Below are 2,707 nucleotides of genomic sequence, written 5' to 3' on the forward strand. Positions count from 1 at the left end.
TACCAAATAGATAAGTAGAACCGCGCCACCACAGACATCTAGATACATAACACATAGATACATTCAGCAGTGTGGACAATGCAGCCAATATACAATACAGTCAAGATAATGATGATATACTCATCTACTGCATTCAATCGTCCACAGCTGATGATCAATCCAGATGTAGTGGCTCAAATCACGATGACTGCGCAAACAACATACAATTAGAAAACACGGCACTCGATCGATGTAGGGGTTGGTGGTGCTCAAGTAGGGTGTCCACCCCGTAGAATAAAGATGAATAAAACTTGGCACTCAATGTGAGAAGAAAAAGCTTCTTAATTTATTGATGCATCCAGACAAACAAAACTGCTAAACGTTTTCGGTCCACACCGGACCTTCGTCAGAGCATTTCTTTGACATTGACTATGAAATATATAAATAAATAAAGTGTCACATGATGCAGAAATACATGTCGCATAATGCAAAACAGAAGACATATCTACTAGTGAATATAGCAAGAAAAATTATACGTGATGCTCCATCTGGTTAAAGAGACATGTGCCAGAGAGATGAATCTATCCAGAAGACTGGTGCTCCGTGCATGATGGAGATATAGTCCGTGCTAAGTCGCTGGATAAGGGAAGTAACAATGGTGCTGGAGATGAAAGAGCGCTGATGGTAGTGTGACCACAGGCCAAAAAATGTCTTGCTCAGTGAGGGAAACAGAAAAAGGATACATAGCAAAAATCCAATATGCACTACTAAGATAGTAGAAAAGAAAAAAAAGAAAAAAATGAGGTACAAAACGCGCCTCCAGTGAAGATATAATGGTAGATCTAACATGAGGACCTACAAGGAAAAAAAGTGAGAATGCGCATATTTACGTAACTGGGCACCCCAAAAAAAAAAAAAAAAGATCGGTAATAAAATATAGAAAAAAATAGTAAAAAGCAGTAACCACGGGGGAGGAGAAGAGAGAGCATGGGTGGCATGGGTCCTGAAGGAATAGAGATAAAGGAAGAGTCATGAATATGATACCAAAAGGTAAACAGAGGAGCAAAGAAATGGGTAGGTACAACATAGAGAGGCAGAGGACGTGAGAAAACACACTACCTGGATATAGAAGCTACAATGCATGGATGAGCGTCAGACAGAAGTAGACATACTCCAGCTGCAGTGTGCTACAAGAAACCAGACATGGGGGAAAAAGGGTTAACAAGGAAAGAGGATACAAGTACTAAAAAGTAATGGGAATGTAAGGAAGATGAACGCAGAGAATATATGTACCTGGAGGATCGGAGCACATGAGAATGTAGAGCGCCACGGTAAGGCACAGAGCCTAGAGGGGGTAACGGCGCTGTAGAGATAAAAGTGTCCGGGTCAGTAAGTACTTATGTAACAAGGACCGCAATGGAGAGGGGGGCAGGGCCATGACAAACGCCGACGTACCTGATCCTGGAGGAGCGATGTGCTGAGCAGAGAGGAGCAACGCTGCATGAGGGGCGGCACTTCTGGGTATAAATCCCGGTGATTGATGACGCAACCGTGGTCACATGACCACCAGACGATAGCACAGAGAACACACAGGGAAAGGGGAGGGCAGAGCAGGGAACAGAATCCCTGCTAAGCCAGGACGCAGGGAGCGGTCATGTGACCGCAAGCAGAATGTCAGGCAGCACTGTGAGAGTGTAAAGGTACCGTCACACTTAGCGACGCTGCAGCGATACCGACAACGATCCGGATCGCTGCAGCGTCGCTGTTTGGTCGCTGGAGAGCTGTCACACAGACCGCTCTCCAGCGACCAACGATCCCGAGGTCCCCGGTAACCAGGGTAAACATCGGGTAACTAAGCGCAGGGCCGCGCTTAGTAATCCGATGTTTACCCTGGTTACCAGCGTAAAAAAACAAACAGTACATACTTACATTCAGCTGTCTGTCCCTTGCCGTCTGGTTCCTGCACTGACTGCTGGCCGTATCATAATAATCATGATATTCACTACACAGGCATATGACCTTAGGTGTAGATTTGACCAGAGGGGATACCCTGGGGTAGTCCTCGACGGAGCTTGGAGTCATGCAGCGGGTTGTGCCCGTCATGACCTACTTCACCCACCACCTAAAGTGGACACACCTGAAATCCTGAGAATTATTGGTATGTTTGACAACAAATCCAGTGTGGTACAGAATATTCTAAGAAAACATTGGGGGATCCTTAGAGCGGATCCTGACCTTAAGGACTTTGTTCCACCTATCCCTCAAATTACGTATAAGAAGGGCAGATCCATTAAGGATCGTCTAGTCCATAGCTTTTATGATCGACCCAAACCATCTGGCACTTGGCTGGATCGGAAGCCTTGTGGTACCTTTAAATGTGGGGATTGTAAATTTTGCCCATGGGTCAGAAAGGAAAAAGTTTTCAAAAGTACCACATCAGCGAGGATTTACTGTATGAGGGATTTTGCCAACTGTAAATCGGAGGGGGTGGTGTATATGGCCACCTGTTTGTGTCCACTCAATTACATCGGGAAAACCAAGAGGGAGCTGCGTAGACGCATTGGTGAGCATCTTGGTGACATCAAACACAGACGGGATACACCAATAGCAAAACATGTCAGATTAGCCCATTTAAATGACAGCAGGGCAATCTCTTTTTGTGTTCTTGAAGTTGTGCGGCGTAACCCTCGTGGTGGTAATCTAGACAAACTACTCCTTCAAAAGGAGT

The 2,707-nt window shown here is 45.4% G+C and overlaps 1 long non-coding RNA gene across 1 annotated transcript; it reads right to left on the reverse strand.

The window, feature by feature from the left end:
- Positions 1 to 306: 306 nt before the first annotated feature.
- Positions 307 to 1,482, reverse strand: LOC138680703 (uncharacterized). Its single transcript, XR_011321738.1, has 3 exons — positions 1,273 to 1,482; positions 1,099 to 1,166; positions 307 to 834 (listed from the first exon to the last, which is right to left on the reverse strand). It is a non-coding gene; the product is annotated as an uncharacterized lncRNA (long non-coding RNA).
- Between the last annotated feature and the right edge of the window lie 1,225 nt (positions 1,483 to 2,707).

Source organism: Ranitomeya imitator, chromosome 5 (genome assembly GCF_032444005.1).
Source record: "Ranitomeya imitator isolate aRanImi1 chromosome 5, aRanImi1.pri, whole genome shotgun sequence".
Taxonomy (NCBI): Eukaryota; Metazoa; Chordata; class Amphibia; order Anura; family Dendrobatidae; genus Ranitomeya; species Ranitomeya imitator.